General features: G+C 41.1%; 1 non-coding gene across 1 annotated transcript; it reads right to left on the bottom strand.

Moving 5' to 3' along the window:
• Positions 1–6,440: 6,440 nt before the first annotated feature.
• LOC131224400 (small nucleolar RNA R71) lies at positions 6,441–6,547 on the bottom strand. Its single transcript, XR_009160888.1, has one exon. It is a non-coding gene; the product is annotated as a small nucleolar RNA R71 (small nucleolar RNA).
• Positions 6,548–13,249: the final 6,702 nt, after the last annotated feature.

The raw sequence follows: 13,249 nt of genomic DNA, 5'->3' as shown, positions 1-13,249 counted from the left end.
TGAGGATGCAATGCAATATGCAAATCCTGACGAGCCATGAATACCATCAACCTCATCTAGGCCATATAAGTGCAAAAACATAGTAACCTAAAATGCTAAGTACTACAGATGCAATGTAATATGCGGTGCGAATGAAATGACCATGCTGGAATGTGAAGTCGGGATGATAGTACGTAGTATCACAAGTTATGGGGTCCACCACAAGGGACTTCTATCCAAATCAGTCATGTCACGCCCCAAACCTGAAAATTGGATTCATAGGAATCCCGATCACCGAATCCGGTTCCAATAGCCTCCGTAGTACCCCATTCTCGGCTCTTAGCATCCATATGCCAGATTCCGATCTTAGGATCCTATAAGGAGAATTTTTTTTTTGTGTACATTTAACTCGTAATAAGCATAACCACAAGATTACCCAATTCACAAAGGCAACATCATCATCACATATCCACTAATATAATCATTTCAATACAATGCTAAAAAGGAAATACATAAATCGAAAATCAAGCTCCAGAAGACCATGTACGCTCCAAGCCCAACACTGCAGCAACCTAACATCACCTGCACGCATCTATCGTGCATAAGCTTAGAGAAAGCTTAGAGGGTCGTGTAAGCACGTGCACAAAGTAAGTGTCAAGTATTCAATACAATGCCATAGTCATACAATACCGAAAATACTAGTAATCCATAAATCGTATAATGTCGGAATAAGCAGAAATACCGGCAGGATCATGAATTTTCAGAGTAAGCAGAAATACTGACAAGATCACAAATCATAAGATAACAGAGTAAGTGAAAATACTGACAAGTCCATAAGTCATACAATATTAAAATACGCAATACGAATCAATTATGCAAATGAGGAGTCATAAAGCGTCAAATATCAGATATAGAGGATGCAATGCAATATACATTCCTGATGAGTAACACAAATAGCGTCAGCTGTACTTAGACCATATAAATGTAGAAACACAATAGCCCAAATTGCCATATGCCGCGGATGTAATGCAATATGCAGTGCGAATGAAATGACTATGCTGAAGTGTGAAGTCGGGATGATAGTACGTAGTATCGTAGGCTATGAGGTCCATCATACGGGACTTCTATCTAAACCAGTCCCATACCTAAATTTGGATAGTCATACTCAATGTAGTAAACTCCTGATCTCAGGTTAGTCACGCGCCCCAACCGAAATCCTAGCCATTGCGAAGGTACACATAACAAATAGTTGCGCACCACCAGCCCGAGTGGATAGTGAATGAATGAATGAATGAATATACAACTCCTGCTTAATAAGTCCACATATCAGTACGGTTTCTCTCTAAGATCATTACCGGGATTTAGTACTCTCTAAATGGCACTGTCGCTCTCCCAGCCGCACAGTCCAAGTGAGCGTAACAAACCTCACTATCCGCCTGGCCAATAGTCTACCAATACCTATCCGGCACGTCGATAGCGGACCCATTCACGAGCTGGTTAAAGTCAGCCTAGTAATGCCCTCTACGCTCGGGCGGGTAAGGCCACACCCCCTCCTAACCGACCACGACACAGTGAGAGATGTGGCTTCTTGGTATTCGGCACTTGGGCGTTCATGTATCCACTCGGTCTCAATGTTGGGGCGTCCTCTGGTACTAAGAGGGTTTATGGATTTTCACCCAGGGCCATCTATGGCCATCCACGATATGCCTATAGAGGCTACAGCCCTGATGTCGCTAGGGCGTACAGTAATAATAATGCAAGATGCATGAGTCATATAATCCAGTCATGTATCAATCCTGCGCATACCGTGTACTCATGTGAGATAACCTCCGCCTATTAGGGAGTCTCATAACAACATGCTCAATGACATATGCAATGATCAACTATATCTCATAACAAACATGCAGATGATGCGTATGGGCATGTATCATGATGTTATGCTGTCACATACTCATAATCGGTATCAATAACGGCATCGACAATCGACCTCGACAATGTGGACATTTAACCAACATTGCTCTCAAAGAATGGCCCACATAGATCCTAACATATAGTGGACCCATGACCTCACACAAGGGCTAAATATACAACATCATGGGTCCCACTCAAGAGCTTAATACACACCATGATGGCCTTTAACATGGGCCTAATATACATCACAATGGATTCTATCGCCCAGCCCTCAAATGCATCACATTAGCCTCATATACATCATATTGGGCCATGACAATCAGAATCGATAATTGGCCTCGATCAATAATCGGAATCGACAAATCAACCACGTCAATCGGAATCTGCCTCGCTACTCGATCTCGACAATCGACCTAACAAAGAGCCTAAGAAAATGTCATAATGAGGACATTTAATCATAATTACCCATCAATGTGGCCATTTAATCAACATTGCTCCCAAGGAGTGACCCATATAAGGCCAAACATGCAGTGGGCCCACGGTCTTACACATGGGCCTAATATACAACACCGTGGCCACAAATATACATCACAGGTGGGCTATGCTAAATAGGCCACACATCGTAATAGGCTGCATCATTTGGGCCGGAATACATCATAATGGGCCATAACATATGGGCCAGAAATATATCACAATGGCCATAACATATGGGCCGAAAATACATGACAGGTGGGCCTTGCACATGGGCCTCAATACATCACAGGTAGGCCTCAAATATACATCACAGGTGGGCCTTGCACATGGGCTAGAAATATGTTACAATGGGCTTCATCATATGGCCTTTAAATACACAACAGGTGGGCCCTGTATAAGGGCCTTAAATATATCACATGGGCCATATCAATGGGCCGCACCAACGGGCCTAATACACAACACTATGGGCCGCTCACATGGACCTTCTACACAACACTATGGGCCGCTCACATGGGCTTACTACATGACACTATGGGCTACTCACATGGGCCACGCCAATTGTTGAGGGTCAAATATTACATATTAGACCCCAATTATTGCTTAGATTTACAAGCATGATACCGTTTAATGACCCAATTTAATCGTGTTTGTGATGCAGAGTATATTTACGAGCATGGACTGAAAAAGGGTGCTTAAAGCATGGATTTAACGCTCTGATGACACCAAAGGCAAGGAACGGACTCCAGGGGACCAAGATCGATGGAATTACACACCAGGAATCTGCGAAAATCGAGAAATTGAAGCTCAAGTGGCTTGAAAGATGTCTAGAATGCTAGACAACAAAGTTTCCACCATCCGTTCAGGCCGAAACTTCATACGTGGACTGAGGACTATAAATTAACCGTACACATCAATTTTCATCCATTAGATCCCTCGAAAAGTGGTCCAATGGACAGATCAGCCCATAAAACCTTGAGTTGGGGCTCGCCTGAAATCTGGATATACTTCAATTTCATTGTCATCACCTTAAATTGGTTGAGGAAAAGGATGGACGGTACGGATTCCTTACGAACATCACAGTGGACCCCACATGAGGGTGTGCATGCATTCAGTGCACGCACACGCGAGCCGCACCGGACCGGAGAATCCGGTCAACAGACGTTGACCCGACCGCTGCTGCGCAAACAGCGTCCGCCTCTGTGGACGCTGATTTCGTGTAGTGGGCCCCACTCGCTCCCCAGAACGTTGATCTGGACCGTACATTCATTCCATAGGATGGCCAAGACCAACTCCTAGGTGGCAGAACTGCAGAAGAAAGCGTGGATCAGATTTTAACTGTCCAAACGCAGGACAGACGGTAGGGAGAAAATTCTGTGGGCCACACTGAAATCAGTCAAGAACCGTCCTTTCTCGACTAGTTTTTCGCCACGCTTCCAATGGACGGTGTGGATTTCTTCGCTGGTACTGATCATGTGCTCCACCAATCATCAGCGCAAAACGACGTGCGCAGGTCTGTTCTGAGCATCCGAGAAATCTGGTACATTGTGTATCAAAATCAAGTATCTGGAACTTGATCCAGACCACTCAAGATCATGGGACGTGAGTCCCAATTCTACCCAAGACGTCGGATCAGGAAGGCCTGATCATCGGGCCCCATAACAGCCACTACACGCGAGCTGTTTTCGCATTTTTCATTGCGCATAACAGAGTAACACAGTTCGGTTTGCGCACGGACTGGCCTCCGATGGGAAGAGCTGTAGGCCTACGTCTTGCAGACTTACGCAAGGATTCTTTTTGTGCTGCGCAAGGAGTTTCAAAGTTGGTTGCTATGCATATAACCGACTCCAGCCAGGCCTCTCCACCACCCCTAACAAACTATAAAAAGAAGAGAGTGACGGAGAGAGGCATTGAATTTTCTAGGAAGTGCTTGAAGTCAGAGAACGTCAGAGATAGAGAGTTTGTTCTTTAGAGTTTTAATTCTTTTTTATTTTATTTATTTATTATTTGAGAGATCAAGCCCAATCATGTTGGACTAAACCTCTTAGCTAGGGCTAAGAGGTGAAGCTTGTAGCGTGATGGGGGACTTTTAGCTAGTGCTTTTTTTACACTGAATTGAATTTGATATTAGTTTGATTTTAAGGGAATATTTTTAATTTTTAATGGTCTATTATGTTCCTTTCCTTTTATGTTTATGACGTCAGGAAGTCCTGTTGTTCGCCATCGTCTCCTGGGCATGGTTGGATGACAGTACCCTTCCTAACCTTCATATCATGTTGATTGGTTTTTAATTAGTTTAATTTTGTTGTTTACTTTGTCTCCTGGGAATGGTTTGGTGATGGAATCCATTCTAATTCATCTACCTTTCATCTCTTGAAAACTATATCAAAGGAAGTTCAGTTGATTTTCATGGTTACACCCTTCAACTAGATGAAGATGAGACTCTAACTCCAGTTGAGTTCTTGAAACAGGCATAAGTTCTCCCTGATCTCTACAAGTGGATCCTCTGAATCCCTAGTTTCCTACCTCTAAATTTCTTAAGTTTTACATTAATATTTCACCATTATTCCTCAAATTATAATCAATTTAGATTTCATCTTAGTCTAGTTCTAATTCTACCTAGTTTCAGATACGTACAAGTTTCAGTCCCTTGGGATTCGACCTCGGTCTTACTGAGTTTATTACTACATCACAACCCTATACTTGGGGAGTGAACAAGTTTTTGGCGCCGTTGCCGGGGATTGATGGTTACATTTTTCTGAAATTAACTAGTTTTAGGATTAGTTTAAGATTAGGATTTTACTAACTTTAGTTTTAGATTTTTATTTCTATTTGATTTCTAGAACTAACTTGTTTCCTGTTTTATAGGATCCTGACATAAACTTCTAAATTGGATCTTAACATAGGAGCTTCTCATTTGGTAACATCCTTCTAACTTCTCCTCTTACTTTCTGTACTTTTCTAATTTTAGATTTAGATTCTTCTTTTAAGTAACTTTCTATTTTCTAGTTTTAGAAATTTTTCTTTTTTTAGAAGCTAACTTTCTATTTTTATTTTTAGTAACTTTCTAATTCTAACTCTTTTAGAATCTAACTTTGTTTCCTAATTTATTTTTAGAAATTTTCTACTTGTAGACTTTTTGTTTAGAAACTAACTTTCCTATTTTGTAGGCTTTTAAAATAGAAATTTCTAATTTGGTAAGCTCTTTCTCTACTTTCTATTTTTCAGATCCTTTTTAATAACTTACTTTCTAGTTTAGGACTTTCCTAATTTATTTTTGAAATTTCCACTTTCTTTTAGGAATTTCTTCTTTTAGAAACTAGTTTACTTCTATCTTTCTTTTAAAGAATTTTCTAATTCTAGACCTTCTCTTTAGAAACTGACTTGTTTTATATTCTTTTGCAGGTTTTTAACTGAGGGACTCCAAATTGGTAACTTCTTTCCAACCCTCTCTTTCTTTCTAGATTTTCTTTTCCTTTCTTAGGATTAGGTTTCGAATTTGATTGAGGGCTACGAGTGTTTCATGCCCAAGTGGGCCCGTGACAACACTCGATGTCTCTTGACTGAAGGAGGACTGGTTGAGGGGTTAATTATCCATCGCAGGACTAAACACCACTCGAAATCCCCTGAGTTAATTGAAGTGATGACTGAAAATCAACCTCTTCTACCCCAACCTAAGGTGGAGGACATTCAAGATAAGAATGAGGTGCATCAAGTACCCCCGCCACGTACTTTACGAGATTATTTACAACTAGCGGGGGTGAGTACGCCCTCATGCATGATTTTTTCTGAAAATATAGGACATGGACATCAAGCCAGGGGTTATCCAACTCCTTCCTAAGTTCCATGGGCTTGAATATGAAGAACCATATCTACATTTGAAAGAGTTTGATGAGATCATAGCCACTTTATATTTTCAAAATGTGTCTGATGACACAGTCAGGCTGAGACTCTTTCCTTTTTCCTTAAAGGAGAAGGCTAAGACGTGGTTACATTCACTGCGTCCTAGATCCATTGACACATGAAATGATATGCAAAAGGAATTTATAAAGAAATTTTTTCCACATCATAAAACGATTACCCTTAGAAAAGCAATCATGAACTTCACCCAAAAAGAGGATGAAACATTTTAGCAATGTTGGGAAAGGTTCAAGGATTTGGTTAGTTCATGCCCACAACATGGCTTTGAAACGTGGCGCATTACAAATTTTTTCTATGATGGACTGACATCTTCCATGCGCCAAATGGTCGAGACAATGTGTAATGGAGAATTCATTAATAAAAATGTTGACGAGGTATGGGATTACCTCGATAGTCTTGCTGAAAAAACACTATCATGAGACTATTACCCAAAATCGAACACCACGTCTAGGCCGACTCAATTAAAAGAGAAAGGTGGATTGTATCTCTTGAAAGAAGAGGATGATCTCAAGTGTAAAGTGACTATGCTCATAAGGAAAGTTGAGGCCATGGAAGGAAAGAAGGATAAGGTTAATGAAAGTGTTTGCGGCATCTATGATTGCAACATTCATACAACTGAAAATTGTCCTACAATACCCGCCTTTCGAGAAGTGTTGAATGAACAATCTAATGACGTAAATAATTATCAAAGACCTTTCAATGGACCAACCTCTAATATGTACAATCCTGGTTGGAAAAATCATCCAAACTTTAGTTGGAAAAATGGACAAACTGCTACGCCTCAAAGTTTCTTCAATCAAAATCCAAATAAGGGGAAACCTCAAGAAGAACCGGTTCAAAATTCCATGTAGGAGCTGACCCAAGCAATGCGAGATTTTATGCAAAATATGGATTCACGTATGACGATTATAGAAAAGGGGGTGCTTCCTGTACAACCGCTCCCCAATCCTAAACCGCGTTACGAGATAAGTGATCCCAGCTCTTCAAATCAAATGGAGCACGCTAAATCATCACCACTCTTAGGAGTGGGAAGATCATTGATAAAACCCTTCCGGTTAGGTCCGAAAAGCCTCAAGAACCAGAAGAGGACAACAATGATGGATCTAGTAATGCCCTATAAAAATTAGAACCGGAACTTATAGAAAAGTCAGTTGCTTCATTTTCCCAACGGTTGGTCACACCAAACCTCTCTCTAACTCTCAGGATATCCTAGAGGTGTTGAAACAAGTGAAAGTCAACATTCCACTACTTGATGTCGTAAAACAGATACCTTCATATGCGAAATTCCTGAAAGACTTATGCATGACCAAACGACGGCAGAGTATTCAAAAGAAGACCTTCTTGACCGAGAAAGTGAGTGCCATCCTAAAGCAAGACGTGCCACAGAAATTCAAGGATCTTGGTAGCCCAACTGTATTATGTGTAATCGGGGACCATCGAATTGATCATGCACTTCTTGACTTAGGAGCGAGCGTCAATCTGATTCCCTACTTGGTATACAAACAGTTAGGTTTGGGTGAATTAAAACCCACCCTAACCACACTACAACTTGCTGATTGCTCTATTTGTGTACCAAGAGGGATAATTGAGGATGTGTTGGTCCAAGTTGATAGATTTTACTACCTTGTAGATTTTATCATCCTGGACACCGAACCCATCAATAACATGAGCACTCAGATTCCCGTCATTCTTGGTCGCCCATTCCTTGCCACTTTAAACGCAATTATCAATTGCAGGAATGGTGTCATCACTATGTCCTTTGGGAATATGACATTGGAGTCAAACATCTTTTTCAATATTGGCAGAAACTTAGAGGATGATGACGATTTCCATGATATTAACATGATTGACTCTTTAGTGGAAGATACAACATCTCTGACCTTATCCTCTGACCCTTTAGAGACGTGCCTAGCCCACTCCCATGATTTTGATGATGACATGATTAGGGAGACGTGTGCCTTGCTTGATACTGCACCGGTACTTAAAGTTAACCGGTGGAGGCCACAATTTGAAGAGTTGCCCCAAACTGATGTAGTGCCTCTACCGTCTAACCTCAAGCAGCCGAAGCTTGACCTAAAACCTTTGCCCTCTGATTTAAAATATGTCTATTTAGGTCAAGATGAGACATACCTAGTGGTGATCTCTGTCCACCTGGATAAAGAACAGGAGAGTATGCTCATATCTACTCTCATTGAGCATAAGGGAGCCCTTGGATAGACGATAGCGGACCTCAAGGGAATCGACCCCTCGATTTGTACTCACCGCATTTACCTTGAGGATAATGCGAAGACCGCTCGGCAATCACAACGTAGACTAAATCCAAACATGAGGGAAGTAGTTAAGGTCGAGGTTATTAAATTATTAGATGTGGATATCATATACCCCATATCCGATAGTCAATGGGTGAGTCCAACTCAGGTGGTTCATAAGAAGTCCGGGATCACCATCGTAGCCAATGCCAATAATGAACTCGTGCCAACTAGAGTTACTACTGGTTGGAGAATGTACATTGACTACAGGAAGCTGAATACCGTCACGAGGAAGGACCACTTTCCTTTGCCCTTCATTGATCAAATCTTGGAAAGGCTAACTGGTCATTCCTATTACTGTTTCCTTGACGGGTATTCGGGCTACAATCAGATTGAAATTGCCCCTGAGGACCAGGAAAAGAACACATTTACATGTCCCTACGGCACCTTTGCCTACAGAAGGATACCATTCGGATTATGTAATGCCCCTGCCACCTTTCAGCGATGCAAGATGAGTATCTTTTCTGACATGGTGGGGAAATATCTAGAGGTCTTCATGGACGATTTCTCTGTTTTTGGTTCATCTTTCAGTAAGTGCTTAGAAAGTCTTAAATGTGTGCTGAAAAGATGTGAAGAAAAGAACTTGGTACTTAATTGGGAGAAATGCCATTTCATGGTTCATAAGGGAATTGTCCTTGGACATATTATTTCGTCCAAAGGAATCGAGGTGGATAAGGCAAAAATTGATCTTATCTCTAACCTACCTCCACCCAAAAACATACGGGACGTGCGATCCTTCTTAAGATACGCTGGGTTTTACAGAAGATTCATAAAGGACTTTAGTCTCATCTCTCATCCTTTATGTAATCTACTTCAAAAGGATGCACCATACAAGTGGACTGAGCCATGTTAGAAAGCTTTCACTAAGCTTAAGGGCATGTTGACTAATGCACCCATCATACAACCACCCGACTAGAGCATTCCTTTTGAACTTATGTGCGACGCTTCTGATTATGCTCTTGAAGCGGTTCTAGGTCAGAGAAAAGATAAGAGGCCCCACGTCATTCATTACGCGAGTAGGACTTTAAATCCTGCCCAAGTGAACTACTCGACTACGGAAAAGGAACTCTTAGCCGTAGTGTTCACCTTGGACAAATTTAAGTCCTACTTGATCGGATCCAAGATCATTATCTACACAGATCATGTGACACTTAAGTATCTTCTTTCTAAGAATGATTCTAAGCCCCGCCTGATATGATGGATCCTTCTACTCCAAGAGTTTAATTTGGAGATTAAAGATAAAAAGGGAGTAGAGAACGTAGTCGCCGACCACCTTTCTCGCCTCAATACCTCTGATTCCCTTGAGGCAACCCATATCAATGACATGTTCCCTGATGAACAACTGTTTAGAGTCTCTCATCCACCTTGGTTCACTGATATTGCGAATTATCTTGCCACAGGTTCCATACCGACACAGTGGACTGCACAAGATAAGAAGAAATTCTTTACCAAGGTGAGTAACTTTTTCTGGGACGATCCATATTTGTTTAAATATTGCCCAGACCAGATCCTAAGGAGATGTGTGCCAGACGATGAGCATCAGAGTGTCATCTCCTTTTGTCACTCACAGGCCTGTGGTGGTCACTTTTCTGCTAAAAAGACCACGACCAAGATTTTGGAGTGTGGCTTTTATTGGCCCACTATGTTCAGGGACACTCATGAATTTTGTAAGGCTTGTGAGCGTTGTCAGAAATTGGGAGCATTGTCTCGTCGAAACATGATGCCTTTAAATCCCATTCTTATCATCGAGGCATTTGATTGCTGGGGCATTGATTTCATGGGACCATTCCCCCAATCTTTTAGAAATCTATATATTTTGCTCGCTGTAGACTATGTCAGAACAATGACCATCGCACGGTCATTAAATTCCTAAAAGAGAACATCCTTTCCCGATTCAGAACGCCTCAAGCTATCATTAGTGATGGGGGCTCACACTTTTGTAATAGGCCATTCGAGAGTTTAATGAAGAAATACGATATCTCTCATAAGGTGAGCACCCTATATCACCTACAGACAAGTGGACAAGTTGTGATTTCCAATAGGGAGATCAAACACATTTTGGAGAAAACGGTTAACCCTGACCGTAAGGATTGGTCAATCCGATTGACCGATGCCTTTTGGGCTTACTGTACTGCGTTTAAAACCCCTATTGGAATGTCTCCCTTTAGACTTGTCTATGGGAAGGCTTGCCACTTGCCTGTGGAGTTGGAACATAGAGCCTACTCGGTAATAAAAAAATTGAATTTCAATCTGGACAACGCCGGCTCGCTACGCAAACTTCAGTTGAATGAACTCGAAGAAATCCGGAACGATGCATACAAGAACTCGAGAATTTATAAGGATAGAATGAAGGCGTTTCATGACCAACGCATTCTACGGAAATCATTCACACCTGGTCAGAAAGTCCTTTTATATAATTCTCGATTACATCTCTTTCCAGGTAAGCTTCGATCTCGTTGGACTGGCCCTTACATTGTGGTCACTGCGTATCCTCATGGGGCCGTTGAGATAAGAGATCCTGACAATGACAAGGAGTTTAAAGTAAATGGACATCGCTTAAAGCCATTTGTCGAGAAATTTGATTCAGAGGACATGTCCATACCTCTGACTGATCCTGTTTACCAGGATTGATCTCCTAGTCTAATGGAGGTATAGGTAGGTTTCCTGTTTTCATAGGACTAGGGTAGTTTCCTTTATGCTGCTTTAGGATAGATGTTAAACTTAGCGCTCCTGGGAGGCAACCCATCTTTTCATTCCATTTCATTTTTCTAGTTAGTTAGTTCAATGTTTGTGGGTAACATTGCTACAAACCCTCACGAGACTACAACTCGTCCACTAGGGGCAACCTAGGGGTTTAAAGGCTTGTTGCATATGTTAAATGCAATCGAGAGTACTTACGAAAGTGGTGTAGGTAGGATCTTCTTTTTGTGATTTCATTTTTGTGATTTTGTTTTTGTTGATTTCTCTCTTGTGCTAACTTACTTTTACGTTGATATTTTTGAGAAAGCCTCTTGATTCTCCGTTCAGGTACTATCTTTCCATCACTCCTCTTTTATTTTCGTTGTCCCATGTGTATTGCAAGATTATTTCATTTACATTGAGGACAATGTAGATTTTAGGTTGGGAGTGGGAAATTAGGTTACCTAATCAGTGTTTTCTTGGTCTTGAGCAGAAATTGTGAAAATTTTTAAAATTTTCTGGAATTTCGTATGAATTCAAAGTGATTTTGACGACCATCTTGGATTTAGACGTACAAGATACATGATGTTGGTGATTTATGTCTCTTAGATTTAGTCATTTGATAGATTTCATAGTTGAGAGCGAATTATCAATCCATGATTAGAAGTTTTAAACATTGATTGAATCATAATGTCATAAAACACATCTCGCTTGCACATTAAGGGTTCAGTTCGATATTAAAGGATTAACTTGGTGATCACTAGGCTTGAAAGGAACCAATCTGAGAAATTGAAAGGATTGAGCGAATGGTCTACACCATAGGTTTGCTCCCTATAGGTGTGGATTTAATTCCCCATGAATGATATGTGAAAAAAGTTGGGTGTACAGTCTTCACCATAAGTTTGCTCCCTATAGGTGAGGATCTGATTCCCTTTCTTGGCGTTACTTTTACTAGAAAAATCAAAAGCTAAAAAAAATAAAAAAATTGATCTGTGAAGAAAGTTTTGGTTATCATGAATTTTCTTGTTGGTTACCAATGATATCCTGAAATTGAGAAGTGAATTTTAATGATGGTAAGCCGAGATTAGTCTATACACTCATGGATCCTAATGTTTAGAATTTTTCTGATGGATGGATTAATGCTTTGAACTTGACGATAAAGTTTACCATGCGTTTGAGTCTAAGAGAGAGTAATGCTAACAATCATGAATCTTAGACTTCTAGTATCTAGATTGTTTTCCAAAAATCACTCGAGTTCATAAAATTGTCCTGTAATTCTCAACTTATTTTTCGCATACCTTGCTCGGGACTAGCAAGATGCTGGTTGGGGGTTGTGTTGAGGGTCAAATATTGTATATTAGACCCCAATTATTGCCTAGATTTACAAGCATGATACCGTTTAATGACCCGATTTAATCGTGTTTGTGATGCAGAGTATATTTACGAGCATGGACTAAAAAAGGGTGCTTAAAGCATGGATTTAACACTCTGATGACACCAAAGGCAAGGAACGGACTCCAGGGGACCAAGATCGATGGAATTACATACCAGGGATCTGCGAAAATCGAGAAATTGAAGCTCAAGTGGCCTGAAAGATGTCTAGAATGCTAGACAACAAAGTTTCCACCATCCGTTCAGGTCGAAACTTCATACGTGGACTGAGGACTATAAATTAACCGTACACATCAATTTTCATCCATTAGATCCCTCGAAAAGTGGTCCAATGGACAGATCAGCCCATAAAACCTTGAGTTGGGGCTCGCCTGAAATCTAGATATACTTCAATTTCATTGTCATCGCCTTAAATTGGTTGAGGAAAAGGATGGACGTTACGGATTCCTTACGAACATCACAGTGGACCCCACATGAGGGTGTGCGTGCATTCAGTGCACGCACACGCGAGCCGCACCGGACCGAAGAATCCGGTCAACAAGCGCTGACCTGATCGCTGCTGCGCAAACAGCGTCCACCTCTGCGGA

This window comes from Magnolia sinica, chromosome 13 (genome assembly GCF_029962835.1).
Source record: "Magnolia sinica isolate HGM2019 chromosome 13, MsV1, whole genome shotgun sequence".
Taxonomy (NCBI): domain Eukaryota; kingdom Viridiplantae; phylum Streptophyta; class Magnoliopsida; order Magnoliales; family Magnoliaceae; genus Magnolia; species Magnolia sinica.
Note: the sequence above shows the minus strand (reverse complement) of the source record. Positions and strands in the feature narration are given on the sequence as shown.